We start from the raw sequence: 17,918 nt of genomic DNA, 5'->3' as shown, positions 1-17,918 counted from the left end.
GAAGTATGCGAGGTGTTTTTTCAATGCGTTTCAATGCATCCAAATAATATATCGCAATCAGTTTTGGATCGTTGTTAGTGTCAGAAACTTCCAACCAGATAACTTTCCTGCTAAAACCATCTACCGCTCCGTGTATACAAAATCCGAATGGTTTCAACTTATCATAACCATCTAAATGCCAAATATTGTTTGGCCCTTTTGCACAACAGAAACGTCTTTCAAGTCGATGTGCTTTTCTCAGTCCATCACATTTTGGATCTATTGCTTTCATTATGTCCATAACATCTCTATGGCTTAATTTACATCCATATTATGACTCACTTTCAGCCGGCGCCATATCGTCCGATAACCGACAGACTGTCCACTATAATGCATTTCCGTGCCAATTACACGAACAACGTTTTTCAACTGCGATTGCAAATGTACACCTCGACGTTTCAGGTTCAACTTCTTCAAGATTCTTTTCAGCTGACGCAGTGACAACAAAATACCATGCTTAAGTAGCAAAAATCCAAGAATTTCACTGTATTTAAAACCTTGTTTGAAATATTCTTCAATGAGTGATGCTTTATCAACATTCGGAGACGACAAAGGCAGGTAAGCTGGTACCACACCAGCTGTTATCTTCAACAGAGTGCACAGAAAACAACACGCAAACACGAATTTCATATTTTGGCACAACACAGCCATCTTCGCTTATTACTCACGTGCTCTCTTAAAGTGTGGTTCAATTAATTAATTTCACAACCAAGACGTAATAAGTCTCGAGTTAAAAGTCAAAACTCCCAAGTCAAAAGTCATAACTCTCAAGTCAAAAGTCATAAAGTCAGAAGTCAAAAGGGCCCTCCAGTGCTTCCATAACAACATAATGGAAAAAAGTAAAAAAGAAATACAAAAAAATAGAATGCAACTACGACTCTACAAATTATGAGAGGTCTTTCAAAACTTTATCAACCGATGCTAGCTGACTCTTCAGCCTTTTGTATTGGTCCAAAGTTAAAGATATTCCTGAAATGTTAAGAATACAGAGTCCGTCATAACACCTTTTTCTCGAAAAGCAGGTAAACAGTTAATTTCGACAACAGACGTATGGCCGGTACAGACCGGAGTATCTAGCTTGAGTGTAACTGTTTATGGCGTTAACGATGCTCTGTCAAGTTTCTGCTCAACAGCTACCCGAGAGCTAGACAGTCCCGTCTTCAAAAAGACACCTGGTTTCTTACTTTGATTCATTTTCTTGCATCCTACATGCTAATTATATTTCAAAAAGAAACTATGAAAACTAATGTTCGAATATACGAATTTTTTTACACAAGTAGTGTATAAACTTAACAAAATATTCATTTTCCTTGAGAATAACTTTGGGTTTTAGTGTTGAGACTCACGTGTCTATAAATATTTTACTTAATAGTTGATTGTTGGTACATAATAATGTACAATAAAACAATCAGAAATTATATATGCATAACTTTATGGAATAGCAACCATTTTTCAACTTTATAAAGACAAAAAGCTTTTTGTTAACGGTAAGCATAAATAATAACGGCAAGAAATGGAAGTTACCTTCTTTACTTGGCAGTAACTGCCCATCATCATGGTAAAATTCTCTGATACCAACCGTTAATTTTCCGTCCTTTTTATTTGCTGTCAAATACTTCATCATCGAAAGCTGTCCAAAATGATTAAAATAATTACAATAAATGACATACTAGTAGTAGAATTTATTATAACAATAACTTATACATTTTTTAACTTTATTTAAAGAAAAAAAACTAGCCTAAAAAGGATAAATATTGTTTTTCTATTCAACTTTCATTTATAAATGTTTTAAGGAATGCGAAATTAATTGCCTGTTTAAAAATTTCACCAGTTTTATATTTCTTTCTTCTCTTTTTTCAGGCTATGGTGTCACTTTCTCACGTGACTAAAATTGTACTTATATGAGTGTTACAAAAACTGTCAAAAGAAGGTGACATCGGCTTTAGATTTAAAACGATATTACGTTTTTAAGATATTTCTGGAAATATTGGTAGAGATAGTGGTTCACAAATCGGAGTACTAATATTAATGTATATCAATTAATACCTCAAACATGATCTCGCCACCATGACCCATTTCAGAGCCTTCATACGCCTTCTTTTTCTTACTGGTGGATGGTCCCGCTGTTAACGCCTTTCTTTTTGCACCTGTCACGCCCTCTGTCTTCTTTGGTTTTGCTTTCTCGCCTGGTGTCTTCTTTTTTGGTGTTTCTGGTTTCTTTGTTGTCGGTAAATCATCGAGAAACGAAAAAAACTGGAAAAAGAATTAAATGCACAAGTTCTTTGATTCTAATTACATTTTAACCAATTTTTTGATAACAAAATAAATGACAGATTTATGACAGAAAGATATTTCTAAAAATAGGTAGAAAATTTCAATATATCCAGTACATGATTTTTACCGTCTAACCTTAAGTGTTGGTTGTATGTGTATGTCTATAAGACTGTTGTACCGGTTCTAGAATTGTCAGACAAGCTGACATAACTCAAGCATTTTTATGAACGAATACTTAGTATGACGTCATTTCTCCACTATAATTGAAATTGTATATATATATAAGCTATTTAGAAAAAAATGAAAGAGAAAATTATAAAAATTCGTAATTTCTATCCGATGTTTAAAGTATAGTTACAACGTTAGAAAAGGAATTTTAAAAAATGGGAAACTGTTTTGCGAAAACAGCCGGCGCTTTTAACGCATACTCTCGAGCTAGATATTTTGGTCTGTACTGATACGTGCACCGAAGTGAAATGGCCCCTAAGTGACTCCCGGTCAATATTCTCTCTGTTCTTGAGATATTTAATGAAAAGGTGTAAAAATCTTTCACACACCCTAGCACCGTTTTAGGCGATATTCAATCCTCAATATTGTTGATCCCGAAAGATAATAAGACCACAGTGAGATAAAGTAAGGGACATTTTACAGCTGTCAGATTTTATTACAGTCAATACAATCGGAACGATCGGCTATTATGACCGACTAAAAGGCCCGAGAAGTTGCAATTGCCCTTTCTCATTCCATAAGAGGCGCCGCGCTTCGGCGCGGACGCCAAATAGACATTGTCATTTTGTACAAGGTATTCATTTTTTTTTAGATTACAGGATCATAGTCAACGGCATAAGTATCAAGTTCTAATTTTACTTCAGACGTCCAACATGTTCGACATACATTGTGAAATTTACTATGTACAAATATTTTACGTTGCATAAAGTTAATCATTATGAAATACAACATCTGATAATTGCGGTGGTTCCTCTAAATAAAATAGAAATTGCATGGTAATTTTTTTAGACACGCTTGTATTTGATGAAATATTTTCTTAAAAAGAGCTGTATGTCCTTTTAAATGTTTACCCGTTTTATGACACTGTCAATTAGAACTTAATTTACACCATATATACAGGTACTGAGTCATTGACTTTCCGTATGAATATCATAAACATACATTTTCACGAGTAATAGTGGAAGTTTTATTATACCCTAAGATAAAAATGTTTTTGTGTAATATTTAAAGTAAAGTGATAATTCATACCTGGGAGCTCGAAGAGTCAATCCTTGAAAGTTCTTTTTCTTCCGACTCTTGTTGTTGGAAAACATTATTGGATGACGTTTTCTGCACCTGAACTTTTTTTGAGCCTATATTAGAAAAAAACAACAATTCTGACTATATTAAGAGAGAGACACTACGTGATGCAAGAGTATGCTGGGTAAAGACATTTGAGAAAAGGATCGTTTGGAAAGAATACAAAATACAAAAGACTACAAAGTCAAAACTTAGCTCAAAATGCAGTTACTATTTTCACAAAGGAGCAAAAGAAATTTGTCACTTCTGTTATATTTTAAAGAATGAACCGTTTATTTGACCATTGAAAACTAGGATACTGATGTACATATGAGATTCTATTTGCATTTTTAGCGAAATCTCTCAAATATACAAAACTTTGGTCCGATGGAAAGATATAAAATGACTCTAAAACAACTACTCCTTTGATACTGCGGATGATCACGTGACCAAAATCGTACAATGGGCTCATAAAATGGCGGCCTAAACGATCGGTAAAAGCAGTGAAATTGTGGTAAGCATACAGTTAACGTTAAGTTTATATGTAAAACCAAGCCGCACGGAACCCCTATATAATCAAAGTGCTGAAGGCACTGCAGTTGGGACGTATGAAGGATCAAATAACTATTTTTTCTATTTCGGGGCAGATAATTCAATGAGTGAAGGGTGTTGCCGGTTGATAAATATAAAGTGCACAATTCAGTAAATGAACAGTAGATGATACAATTATTCTATGACACACATGTTAAATATAATATTTAGGTTACATGTATGTGTAGGTCCATCATAAACCGTTATTGGCCTTTTTTGACAAGAGCAACAAGTGAAATTAGAGCTACCAGAGGAAACTGCAAGCTTGACTATTTTAACACATGACATTATAAAGGGAGACAAAGCTATGAAAAAATAATCAATTGTGATATATATCAAATTTTCTGTATCAGTATCAAGTAAACACTCAAATGGTCAATATTTTTTGCATCACATTATATGAATGTGACCATGTCATTAGAACTTATAATGGCCTTTGTTTACTGCAATTCTCATGCTAATCTCTTTCACTGTATAACGTTTATAAAGTTTCAATTAAATTCCTTCAATATTTTAATCCTCTCTCTGAACAGTATCATGAAATATATACGGAGATAATTCAAAAACTAAGTAATGTAAAATTTTGGTTATTTGACACAAGACTTTTTCTCACTAGTCTCTACAACTGTATTTTAAGTTTGAGTGTGATATCATTGAAAAGACTTACTCCAGACAACCATTATTTTGAAAGTTGTAGTACATGTATTTTAAGAAATGATAATTGTAAAATTAAGCTAGAAACTAGAACTCCGCAAGTCGGATGTGTCGCCTTTAAACAATGTAGTTTAGGAGAAATGGCCAGGACAAAAATGAAATATGAAAAATAACAAAGGGCAATAACTAAAAAAATAATAAGTGCAGAGCAGCAGTTTCTGAACACTGCACTTCTTATCAATAAGATCTATCATTCTATGATGGTTCAAGTCCATAGCTTTCATACTTGAGGAGAAATGACCAGGACAAAAATAAAGAAAGAAAATCAACAAAGGGCAATAACTCAAAAAATAAGAAATGCAGAGTACCAGTTCTTGTGCACTGCACATCTTCTTAATGAGATCTATCATCCTATGAGGTTTCAAGTCCATAGCTTTTATACTTAAGGAGAAATGGCCCGGACAAAATTAAAGTATGAAAATAAACAAAGGGCAATAACTCAAAAAATAAGAAATGCAGAGTACTGGTTCTTGTGCACTGCACTTCTTCTTAATGAGACCTATCATCCTATGAAGTTTCAAGTCCATGGCTTTTATTCATTAGAAGAAATGGCCTGGACAAAAATAAAGTATGAAAATTAACAAAGGGCAATAACTCAAAAATTAGGAAGTACAAAGTACTGGTTCTTGTGTACTGCACTTCTTCTTAATGAGATCTATCATCCTATGAAGTATCAAGTCCATAGCTTTTTTAGTTGAAGAGAAATGGCCCGGACAAAATTAAAGTATGAAAATTAACAAAGGGCAATAACTCAAAAAATAAGAACTGCAGAGTACCGGTCCTTGTGCACTGCATTTCGGGTTATTAAAAGAAGCATGCATACCAAGTTTGAAGTCAATCAGACTTATAGTGACTGAGTTATGCTCCGGGACGCCGACAACGACACCGACAAAAGTAACCCCTATATGTCACCTTTTCAAGGCGACACAAAAATTAGGGTTATTTGAAAAAACACTTTCTTTCACTTGATTATTTTCGCTGTGTAAAAGTTTAATCAAATTTCATCAACTCTTTTTCCAGTATTTCTCTGGACAAGCATAATTAAGTACATGTATAATAAAGGTAGATAATTAAATAAGAGGGCCATGATGGCTCTGAGGTTGCTCACCTGTATATACCCCCCCCCCACACCCTGCAGGGCCAGTTTTAACCCAAGGGCTTTTATTTGAACAAACTTGGAAGACATCCATAAGAAAATGATTCATGCTAAACATCAAAGCTCTAGCTTATTGGGTTTTTTTAAAGAAGATTTTTTAAGTTTTTACTAACACATACTGTTAAAAACAATGACAACCCTGGAGCAGGGCCAGTTTTGACCCCAGGGCTTTTATTTGAACAAACTTTGTAGACACTCACTAGAAGATGTTTCAACTTATAATATAAACTCTAGCTATTTGGGTTCTTTAAAAAAGATTTTTGAAGTTCTTACTATATGCATATAGGGAAAATCAATGATCCCCTTGGGCAGGGCCAATTTTGACCCCGGGGCTTTTATTTGAACAAACTTGGTAGACACTCATTAGAAGATGTTCATGCTAAATATCTTAGCTCTAGCTCTTTGGGTTCTTTAAAAGAAGATTTTTAAGTTTTTACTATTTGCATTTAAAGAAAATTAATGACCCCCTGGGGCAGGACCAATTTTGACCCCGGGCCTTTTATTTGAACAAACTTGGTAAACACTCATTAGATGATGTTTCATGCTTAATATCTTAAGTGAAGTTTACATAAAATCCCTTCAATACATATCTAGTTATATTCATATTTCGGACAAGAGTGTGAAGGACAAATGTCTTCCTAAGTTCAGACTATGTTTTTTTTCCTTTATCAACTAAAATCTCAAAAACACCATTAAAAACATATTTTCCTCCCATGAGCAACCTTTTTCCCCAAAAGTACAAGTCTGTATGGAATGAACACAGATATTTATCCAGAATATTACTTGAGTCCATACCGACAGATGGTTAAGACCGCAACTATATTCTCTCCCTTTCAGGAGCATAAATTATAATAACATGCTAAATCTCTGTATAGTTCTATATCAGATACCAGTATGATGAACCTTACTTTTGTACCATTTAAGTTATAGCAAAATTCAGCTTTCATTGACATACAGAAATGGGTCAGCCTTTAGTCCCCTCTTAATGAAAATAGAAGGGGACTAATAACAACAATTTATTCTCATAGTTTCAATTCTCAGGTTTATTACTTATCATTACACCAGGCAAGCTAAGATACATGTTAAAACCACAGGCACTATATACCACATTTACCCATATACGCTCATAATACTATATATAAAGAATAAAGGTCCCTAACGAGAGAAAAATATCATGCAAAACAAACAAGAACTGTTCGGTAAAAATACACCAGATCACTATTTTATTTTTGTGGTTGTCTCTAGGAATAATGTATCCTATCATAAACACTTTACTTCATCGAAATCCTACAAAATGCTCCAAAATACGAGCAAGTTTCCAAATTTCACTGAAATGTCATTGCATGTCGTTTTCGACGTCCAAGCAATGCGTGTAAACAAAGGTGAATTCTGGTCAATTTCTACAAAATCAACGAATAACTGTTAAGATTTCGACATACTTTCTTTAAGGCAACTTTTATACAGTCAAACTGCGATGTCTTTACTTCACAACTGTCCGACGATAACACTAACAAGCTAAAAAATTAAAAATAATTGACAGCTCCGTTCCAGAAAGTAACCATTTCCTACATTACCGCACTGAATATAAGGTAAAGTAATGATTGGTTAAGCGGGAAATCCGAGTTTTAACATTTTCCTTTAACACAATGTTCATGACTGGCCTTTACTATTGACAGGGGATTCAATTCAGACTAGCCCTCTAAAATACTCCAACTAGTCCAAAGTGTTAATGGTGCCTATACAGTTTATGATCACTACATCTGGAAACTGGAGATTCCCACCGAGTGTGATGCTTATCTTCATTCGCTTGACAGTGACACATGTCCACCTTAAAAAAAAGCAATAAAAATTATATGAAGTGCAATAATTTGCAAAAAAATGCTTATCTTATTTGTCTCTTCTTACATTTATAATGCAGAGCACTAGATTTGTGTGTCTGTCATACAAAATGACTTTCAATAATACTATTTAAATATATTTGAAATACAATTTCTTTAATAAATACTCATAGTAATAATAAATTCCTTTTTTGTGATATTTTTTCTGACACATATGTGCAGACAGTACATTGTGTACACCGGTCTTACTGACCTGTGTGAAACCACTCTAAGCATGATGGAACGCACTACTTTTACATGGCGGCTTTAACACCGAAGTGATAGAACAAAACGGAAATCAGGCCACTTGAAAATTTAAACTTTTTCCATACTCTGTTGGTGTAATAGCCTTTACATCATTTTTTACTCAAAACATGCGCAAAACACTCCTTCTGACAATCCTTTAATGGTATTCGTTCAACACTCGTATTTCGTCAATTGTTAGTTTAAATTAAAACCGAAAGTGAAAGTAGTTTTGAATATTTTAATACATAGTAACACAGTGGAACTATCAAATTTGCACTTGCAATATTAAACTATGAAAAACAATGAGCAATGAACAATATATTGTGTTTTATTAATAAAATTGTCATCCCTACGCAGACTTTTTTTATGTCAGAGTTATTTTTACCCTCATTTGGGGTGAGTCATGCATTGTGAGAGACTGGTGTGTATACAATTCAAGACAGTATACAATTAATTTGTTTCGACGGCATACAATTTAAAGGTATAATTACTTATTGGCTACAAAATAAAGTAAATAATGGTTAGTTTAATAACCAATCTGAATGTTTCAAAGATTATCCCTTCAAACTTTAAAAACAGTCTGTCAATTAAATAGATCTTAGCAATAAAGGCACACTAAGAAGAAAACTAGAAATGTGTCCATTAGGACACGGGGATGCCCCCACAAGCCACTGCTCTGTCAATCTTATGACTCTAGGTCAAATATTTTTTGGACTACATGTGCCACAAGTTGAAAACTAAAAATCATCAAAAAAGGGCCATAATTCTCTAAAAAATTTGGTCACAGCAAAAATTCCTTCCTTTACTACCATCTTACACATTAAGGTTGTTCATCCCTGGAAGTTTAAGAAAAAATCTGCCATCTGGTTTAAGAGGAGTTGCGTTCACAAAATTTCTACATAGTATATATAATGAAAAAATAAAAAAGGGCCATAATTCTGTTAAATTTGGTTGCAGCAAAAATGTCTTTCTTTACTACCATCTACACATTAAGGTTGTTCATCCCTGGAAGTTTAAGCAAAATCTGCCATCCGGTTTAAGAGGAGTTGCATTCACAAAATTTCTACATAGTAATTATTGTGAAAAAATCAACAAAGGGCCATAATTCTGTAAAATTTGGTCGCAGCAAAAATTTTCTTTCCTTTACTACCATCTACACCTGAAGGTTGTTCATCCCTGTAAGTTTAAGCAAAATCTGCCATCCGGTTTAAGAGGAGTTGCGTTCACAAAATTTCTACATAGTATATAAGTGAAACTAGAAATGTGTCCATAGGACACACGGATGCCCCCACACGCCACTGTTCTGTCAATCTTATGACTCTAGGTCAAATATTGTTTTCATTAATTTTTTTTTGGAAAATTCAGTTTGGTTTGTGAAATATACATTAAATATTATATAAGTACCTGTTGTTTGTAATAATCTTCTAGTCTTTGTTTAATCTTATACTGTACTTTTTTTCTAGCTACATGTACCAGCCTTTCCAAGTGAATATTAAAGTAAATGATCTTTTATTTCCCTGAAAATATCAATTTAGAGATTTCATTTTCAAATTCATCTAATACTACTCTCTTAGTGTGTGTATATACAATGTATATATGTGTCTATACAATGTATATATATGGTTTACACAATAATATGATTGTGTACAGCATGTAATGACATAATTAAAATTTGAAAAATTTATGATAATAAAATATTAATAATATTTCTTCATATTACTCCACAGTATTACCACTAAAATAGAAAATGTTCTATCATTTTATTATGATCTTTATTTTTTACATGTAGATTTGTGAAAAAATGTGAATATCAGTAGTGTCAAAAATTGTTAAATCATATAAAATGTCTAATTTAAACACTGATAAATTACTTCAACCATGTATTGAGAACAGGTATAGATCATTTCCAACAGTCTTGCTGTTGTGTTGACATTTTTCGCGACATGGTTGTGTGTCTGCCTTGTAATCAAGAGGTCTGGGGTTCAAATCCCTTTAAGTGCCTGAAGATTTTTCAGGTTAACAATTATCAAGGTGGCAGTGATTTTTTTTTCAACTTTCAAAACAAACCTGTGGCTTTATAAATGGGAAACTATAGCTTGATTAATGAGAAAAGAGGAAAAATTTCAACCACTGAAAATGGAATTTACCCATACATTAAAAAAAAGTGTAATTCAATTTAAAGGGGTTCCATTGAGGTATTTTGTCATGATGGAACTGAAATATTTTTTCCAGATAAATGTACCATTTGATGAATGTTTAGAACACTAATCTTTGTACAAACCTTTAGATCATTTGCGCACTTTGTTTTTTCCAGAATAATTATTCAAATTGTAAAAAGATGACCCAAAATGAAATGGCTAGACTTTAAATAGATATATTTTTTCCAGATATAATAATTTATAAAGGTCAAAATAAAATTATTCTGAAATATTCAAGAATGTGCCCCATTTGGTAGAGACGTAACGGCCGTGACAAGACCAAAAAATTGTAGGCATATATGCCGGTTTTCCTGTAAAGGCAGACATCTGTGTAATATCAATTTGTAAAATCTGTCGATTTGCAGTCTAAGTATGATCGAAATGTCTTGGGTACGAAAGACTCGAGATCTCCAAATTACTTCGAAATCACAGGCAAAAGTATCGGACCTGGGAAGAAAAAATATGACCAGATTGATAAAAAAACCTGTGTTCATCTTAAAAGTGTCAAAAAAACAAAAAAAAAATGTATATAATGACCCCCTTTAAAAATATACTATAAGTTAAGAGAAGGCCGGAAACTCCAGATTCGAGCCTACGAGCAAGGGATTCATTTCCCGGGCCGTTGTGAAAACGATTGGCCAGACAATTAAAAAAAAACTTTTATCAATATTTCACGTTTATATAAAGCTTCAAAATGAGACCAACCCCAAGTCTCTAGCCCTTCCCGTTCATGAAATATCTATCAAGAAACGAGCGACTTCATGCTAAAAATCATTGGTAGACATAATTGCGGCACAACAATTCGGTACGTAAACATAGACTAATACATGTATGTCAGCTGACTACGTGTAAAAATTACTTGAATTTACTAAATAATATTACTAAATACATTAAGTTGGACCACTCACAACCGTCAGTAGCATCTGATATTTCTACAAACGGCTTATGTGGAAAAGATGGAAAGAACACAAAGAAATGGTTACATACAGAAAATGTATTAAGAAAACGAAATAAGGTAATCCTGGAGCAATATATTGCCCTATTATTTGCAGCGGCATACAATGTACCCTTTGTGTTGAGAAATGATAGCATTACACATGTTCCTAAAAGGATTCAGTTGAAGTACAAAATTTTTTATGAGATCAAATATTATGAAACCCGGTTATTATAGCTCCAATACCGTTAAACATAACATGGAATATTTACATCAATAATCTGATAGTATTTCTAAAATTCTAATGTGTTTCAGTTGTTTCAGAGCAAACAACCATGGCAGATGAAACTGTTTCAGGCAGTCAGTTCGCGACAAAATCTGAACTTGAGCAACACAAGTTATTCACTCAATAAATTTCATTGACGTTTCTGCACGTGACAAAAGTCAACTGAAGCAAATTAGAATTTATAAATACTATCAGATTATTGATGTAAATATAGCTTCAATGTTGTGTTTAACGATGTTGGAGCTAATATAACTGGGTTTCGTAATATTTGTCCTCATAAGAAATTTTGTATACTTTAATTGTTCCTATTTAGAAACATAATTATATAATGCGTTCATTTCTCAACACAAATGGTACATTGTATGTCGCTGCTTAAAGCAAATAATGGGGCAATATATTGCTCCAGGGTTATCTTATTTCGTTTTCTTAATAGCTTTTCTTTATTTACATGTAACCTATTTACATGAAACCATTTCTTTGTGTTCTTCCCATCTTAGACACTCAATCCGTATGTAGAAATATCAGACAGCTATGTACTTCATGTATAATATGCAATTTACAAACCAATGTCTTTGCAATTTGCCGAAACTAAGGAACCATGTCCCACAGCATGTATGGGGTACTTTCCTCTTGTGTGCCGGCTCGTGACGACATGAAGCTGATCGTCTTCTAAACGATTTGACATAATGCCGGCAAATAAACACATCAGAATTTCCGATTCCTGTAAAGATATTGAATTCCTTAATATGGTGTGATGAAGTATTTAACGATAATATAAGCACAATTTATTATAGTAAAATTCAAAATATACAATACATGTATATATTCCTTAGATATACGTATAATATAATGTTAATGTTTGTATTTTATTTTTGTATTGTAAATTATTTTACGCTGATGAACATGTATGTTATCAAAGCAGAATACTATTATGATGAGAATTTATAGCAAGCAAACTGAATTCATTTAATTTAATACTTCTTTCTACTTTTCACTTTCAAATATTATATTTGTATGATTTCAAAGACAGGAAGCGAGAAACAAGCATAATTAAATGAAAAAATTAACAAAATAGGACAGGCAATAAAATCGTTCGGCCATTGTACTCATTAAATTTGATTCGACCATTGTACTCGTTTTTTAAAAATATGCACAACTTCGTTATGCAACTTTACAAAGGATGGAATTTGTTCTTGACGGGCAAACTTGCAATTGTGCACAAGATGTCATTGATAATTTTGCTCAGAATGCGTTTCTTTTACTGAAAACAATGCATTTTAGTAACTGTTCGGCCATTGTACTCATCACCCAAAACAACTTTTTCGACTTTCAGGCTAAACAGAGAGATAGTTACAAAGTAACCAATAACAGAACAGTACGTGGTTTTTATATAGGGGTTCCGTGCGGCCTAGTTTTACAACAAAGCTTGACGCCATATTAGCATGTTGATCATGACGTCGCTATATACCGTCACAAATGTTGACACACCTGACAAGTCCAACATATTTATTCATTCATACTTCAACCTGGGAAGACGTAAAAGAGGACTGGAAGCACCCTATTTATTACAAATAGACACACATGCATCCATTTGCACTTGCAAAACTATTTGTTAAGGACTAATATTAATAAAACTAAAACTGATAACCATAATAATATCTTCCATGAATGTGCTAAATTTCTGAAGTAAAATATTTTGCAAGGTTCTATGTAGAATCCATGAATGGCAAAATCCAGTTTAAAGTCTGTGGTTGTCCAGGGGAATGCTATTTTTGCAATAAAGACAAAGAACTTGCAAAATCTTAATTCTAAAAAAGCAGTATTTCATGTCATCTACTAGTATTATTATTGGTAAAAAGTAGTGTATGAAGGCGATCAGCATTAAGAACTACCATTATAACGAAAACAGCATTCAAAGTTTAAAATTAAACGTATTTATTACATGCTTTTCGGTGGTTTATAGAAATATATCAGTGATATAAAACGGGTAATTTCACTGTTTGAAACAGTGAAATTACCACTTTGATAATTTCACTGTTTTGAATTTAAGCCCCTTACGTTGTTTCAGTGAAATAGCAGCGTGCACAGTACTGGGTACCAACTTAATGACGTGACGTCGTAAATGACGTCACGTTGCATTATTATTTTGGCGCGCTTTTCATTAATTATTAGATTAATTGTCTTTTTAAAACGTTTCTTTGCATGTAATAAAAAGAAAATTTGTTTAGTTTAGTGTAAGATTGAAATATATTTCACCTTGTGAACACCAAAAGTTCATATTTCACTCGTGGCTGCGCCACTCGTGAAATATACCTTTTGGTGCTCACTCGGTGAAATATATTCCGATCTTACACTGAACTAAACAAATATCCTCTATATATTTTGTTACAATGGTGTATCTACGACAGATTAAATATCTTGTTTAAATAGCCTGACTTTTGGAGTATGGAGAGCTATTGTACTCAGTCAAGCGTCCATGTTGGCGTCACAATTTGGTTAAATATTTGTGTGCAAGATGGTTTCCCCAAAACTACTGAAGGAAGTTGAATGATACTTCAAACAATTATTTGAGAGCATAATAGGTCAAAATCTAAGGCCTAAAACTCTACAGAACTATGGTCCTTTTTGAACTTAGTAAATTCTACATTATTCAGGCTCTTGTTTCAAGCACTGAGAATAGTCGAGCGCATTCCTCTTGTTAATAGATAAGTAGCGATTTTTTTTATAATAATAACATTCTGTTTCGAAGAACATTCACTATAGCTACAATTTACGAAAGAAACATGCGAGAATTAAAGTTAATCATCGCGTTTATTATTAAATTTCAATTCTCGTGGGCAGTTAAACATGCGAGAAATTCAACGTTGAAAGGCGCAAAATATGTTTCATGGGAGAATCTCGCTTCTAAAATACAAAAGGGTAACACAAAACTTTTAGGAAAAAAATGTGTGTCAATAGGTGTCATTTAATTGGCCTAAGCCGGACACTTTATATTACGGCTGCACTAACAGTTGTAAGACACATTTGGAATAGCTCTGCTGGGGGTATATAGTCGTATAAATACCGATGTTTTGTACACTTTAATGAAATGTTTGCTTTTTACAAAAAAATACTAAAGTTGAAAACGGAAGGTGATGCAAAAAACTAATTATGCTGTCCACATGATGAAATCACTCGTTCATTTTAGCCCAAATACACGGGGGAGGAAGTGTTACACGAAGGATGGAGTTCTTATGATAACTTGTTTGGAGTTCTTATGATAACTGTCACGGGGTTCCTGGAAAACGTTACGGATTTCTGTGGAAAACTTTTCTATATACTTGGAGAACTCGCGTAAAAAATGGTTATTTTTAACTTTAAATGGGGAGTTTGAAGTGCTAAATTAAACATTGATAATTAAGCTTGCCCTACATATTGTATTATGTTTCAGAAAACATCTTTTAGTCCATATTTTGTCGCCTTTTTTTAAAAGATCGGGTAGTTTTGAGAAAAATTTCCAAATTACTGGCTATAATTCGTACATATTGACCTTTTCATTTGTGATCTTCTTCGTTGCTATACCTAATTACCTGATTATTATAGAGAGTTGCAAACATAAATCCCGGGCTAATAAATGTATACCCGATTTTTCAAATGTTACGGAGTTCTTGCGATAACTCAAAATATGTCCTGGAGTTCTTATGATAACTTTTGTTACTGCCAGTGTGTTTTTGTGCCTAATCACGGCACGTTTAAGCGTATTTTATTAGTCATAAGTGTGTAAATCATTATGAAGCATAATACGCTTATCATTTGCACAAAAATTTGGTTATATAACGTTGGTTTTTCAGTTCAAGAGATATTTTTCTTACTTCCGTTTCTTGTGTTTTTTGTGTTTGTTTTGGTCTTTGTGTGTGTGTGTTTTGTTTTATTTTATTGGAATGACTGTAAACATACTTGATGAAGAGCATTTACTTACAGGATAAAAATACGCTTTGAATTTAATACTCAAGCATGATTTCGCCATATATACATTATTCCTGGCAGTTTTAGAGAACATTAAGTAACTATGCTATCGGTATGCATGTAAATGGTTTTCAGCAAAATAGGAGGTAGTAGCACTACTAAATTTAATGAGGTGGGTGTCGTCTTTATGTAATCAACGGGTATTTCAATTTCTAAAAGGTATCAGTTTTTGTCATAAAACGTATAAAAGTTCTATGGACAATGATATGACGATAGAACGTAAGTCTTCAATAAGATATGTGAGTCACCGTAAGGTTCATGCCGTTTATCGACCTTGTTCCTTTCTCTATTAAATCCAATGTAGCATCACGTGACGTACAGCAATCTCCATATTTCGGAAAATTACTGCATACATTTTTCTTATCAAAGTTGGAGTCCTAGTTGTGGAAATTTTGCAACAACTTTTGCTGTAATTGATTACAAAAATATATTGTCGAACTTCTTTCGCTCGAACCCGTAGGGCACGTGCAAATCTGTCGAAGAGATCGGTAGTAATCGGTTGATTTTTTATGCATAAAAAGACCATACATTTCGGGTGCATGGGTGTGAAGGGTATCCCGGTTATATACGATACATGGTATATAATGATAAAATTTACTTAGCCGCTTCTTGTGGGAAGCCCAACTACTTATTGTCTGCTTTAGAAAGGCGGTTGCTTAAACCATGTAACTGAGAAAAAGTGTAAGTTTTAAACAATTTTTCCTTGGCGGTTTAAGCCATGTTTGCTGAATACAGGTGACCGCTGATTCAGGTTTCTCTGAAGATTTTTGTTTGCTTGTTTGTTTCATTTTACGCCTTTTCCCAACAGTATTTCAGTCATATGGGCGGGTAGTTTCCTAACCATCGTTCCTGGAGAGTTACACCAGTACTAGACTACCTTCCTCTGTGCTAAACTACCAAACATCTCCTAGGGGATCGAACCCACGCCAGAGAGGTAACTGGATTAGAAGTCATCGACTCAAACCCCTCGGCCACGGAGGCGGTCCTTCCTGAAGATAGCTTAGCACCTGTTTATCCTATGTAGACTGTACACCAAAGCAGTTTCATGTCTTCTCCAGATATATTGAATGATCGTGTTTTAATTTTGCCACATGGCCTCAATGTTGCATTTGCGGAAACTTATGACATAAAAATTTTGTTGACGAACAGTATACACAGAAACATTTAGTGCATTCGTTGGGTTTTATAATGTCAATATGATTTCGCACAACTTTAATTAGGAACTAAAACACGATCAAAACCAACGTGATATAACCAAATTTTTGTGCAAATGATAAGCGTATTGTGTTTCATAATGATTTACACATTTATTGACTAATAAAATACGCTAAGACGTGCCGCGATTAGGCACAAAAACACACTGGCAGTAACAAAAGTTATCATAAGAACCCCAGGACATATTTTGAGTTATCACAAGAACTCCGTAACATTTGAAAAATCGGGTATACATTTATTAGCCCGGGCTTTATGTTTGCAACTCTCCACTATAATTAGGTGATTATGTATAGCAACGAAGAAGATCACAAATGAAAAGGTCAATATGTACGAATTAGCAAGTAATTTGGAAATTTTTCTCAAAACTACCAGATTTTTTTTAAACGGCGACGAAATATGGACTAAAAGATTTTTTCTGAAACATAATACAATATGTAGGGCAAGCTTAATTATCAAAGTTTAATTTAGCACCTCAAACTCCCCATTTAAAGTTAAAAATAACCATTTTTTACGCGAGTTCTCCAAGTATATAGAAAAGTTTTCCACAGAAATCCGTAACGTTTTCCAGGAACTCCGTGACAGTTATCATAAGAACTCCAAACAAGTTATCATAAGAACTCCATCCTTCGTGTAACACTTCCTCCCCCGTGAAATACACATTCATGAGAAAGATTCTTTTGTTCCGCTGTATACTTCTTTTTCACTGAACATTCACTGAATTGGTATATGTCACCGATTTGTTTTTCAGCGCATATGCAAAAATGATGCCGCTTTAGTAGATCTCGCAAAGGGGTACACACCGTGTAAAATTCTTCCTTGTTTAAAAAAAACACTGTGTTAGATTGGTAAAACCTTTACTTGTATGCTTAACGGGTTGTCAATGGGGCACTCGGGCACTGAGAGTACGGAACACGGACATGTCATTACTCATGTCCTTAACGGTTATTATCTGCCAAAAGTTGGCCTTCAGCAATTTACTGCTGAATTATACTAAATATGTTTCAAGTGCGATTTTGTAATATTTATTATTTTGATGCACACGAGGCCAATGGGACCACACCACTTGGGTCAGGAGCTCAAAGCGCCTTTAGAATCC

The 17,918-nt window shown here is 33.7% G+C and overlaps 2 long non-coding RNA genes across 2 annotated transcripts; both read right to left on the bottom strand.

The window, feature by feature from the left end:
- Nucleotides 1–1,538: 1,538 nt before the first annotated feature.
- On the bottom strand, nt 1,539–3,709 carry LOC132757529 (uncharacterized). Its single transcript, XR_009629468.1, has 3 exons — nt 3,571–3,709; nt 2,086–2,292; nt 1,539–1,669 (listed from the first exon to the last, which is right to left on the bottom strand). It is a non-coding gene; the product is annotated as an uncharacterized LOC132757529 (long non-coding RNA).
- Nucleotides 3,710–7,076: 3,367 nt separating this feature from the next.
- On the bottom strand, nt 7,077–10,797 carry LOC132757521 (uncharacterized). Its single transcript, XR_009629467.1, has 2 exons — nt 9,589–10,797; nt 7,077–7,889 (listed from the first exon to the last, which is right to left on the bottom strand). It is a non-coding gene; the product is annotated as an uncharacterized LOC132757521 (long non-coding RNA).
- Nucleotides 10,798–17,918: the final 7,121 nt, after the last annotated feature.

The sequence above is a fragment of the Ruditapes philippinarum genome, unplaced genomic scaffold (assembly GCF_026571515.1).
Source record: "Ruditapes philippinarum isolate M1 unplaced genomic scaffold, ASM2657151v2 ctg1934_1_1_1_1, whole genome shotgun sequence".
Lineage (NCBI taxonomy): Eukaryota > Metazoa > Mollusca > Bivalvia > Venerida > Veneridae > Ruditapes > Ruditapes philippinarum.
This window is presented reverse-complemented; position numbering and strand designations above follow the sequence as displayed.